Source organism: Mastomys coucha, unplaced genomic scaffold (genome assembly GCF_008632895.1).
Source record: "Mastomys coucha isolate ucsf_1 unplaced genomic scaffold, UCSF_Mcou_1 pScaffold7, whole genome shotgun sequence".
Classification (NCBI taxonomy): Eukaryota; Metazoa; Chordata; class Mammalia; order Rodentia; family Muridae; genus Mastomys; species Mastomys coucha.
In genome coordinates, this window is record NW_022196913.1 from 23,168,301 (window position 1) to 23,169,272 (window position 972).

Here is a 972-nt window from a genome sequence, read left to right on the forward strand (position 1 = left end):
CCTACCAGCAACATAGGAGTGTTCCTCTTTCCCCACAGAGAATGTGCATTTTTAAAAATTAAAGGTCACTCTCACTGGTCAGATCTGAGATAATTTGAGCATCAAAGTAAACAAAAAATAATAGATTAAAAAATAAGAATCCAAGACTGTGTAAGTAGGGAGATAATATATTAAGTAAATGAAAAGGGAAAACCTGTTTCCTTTAGTGTAATGCTGACTCTCAACACTGCAGCATTGAAGAGTTTTTTTTTTTAAAAAAACCCCAAACCCTTTATGATGAAAACAGGTTTTGTCAAAAGATTTTACTTTCTTTTTTTTATTAGATATTTTCTTTATTTACATGTCATATGATTTTTCTTTTCCCAGTTTCCCCTCCCACGAACAAACAAAAACAACAAGAACAAACACCTGTTGGCTCCGCCCTCCCCATGCTTGCCACCCAACCCTCTCCCACTTATTGGCCCTGGCATTCTCCTACACTGGGGCACAGAACCTTCACAAAACCAAGGACCTCTCCTCCCATTGATGATTGATTTTGCAATTCTCTACTATACACATGCTGCCAGAACAATCAGTCCTACCATGTATACTCCTTGGTTGGTGGTTGAGTTCCTAGGAGCTCTGAGTTGCTGGTGGGATTGCAAGCTAGTACAACCACTCTGGAAATCAGTATAGTAGTTAAGTTCCTCTGGAAATTGGGCATAGTTCTACCAGAGGACCCAGCTATACCACTCCTGGGTATATACCCAGAAGATGCTCCAACATGTAATAAGGACACATGCTCCACCATGTTCATAGCAGCCTTATTTATAATAGCCAGAAACTGGAAACAACCCAGATGTCCCTCAACAGAGGAATGGATACAGAAATTGTGGTACATTTACACAATGGAGTACAACTCAGCCATTAAAAACAATGAATTTATGAAATTCTTAGGAAAATGGATGGATCTGGAGAATATCATCCTGAGTG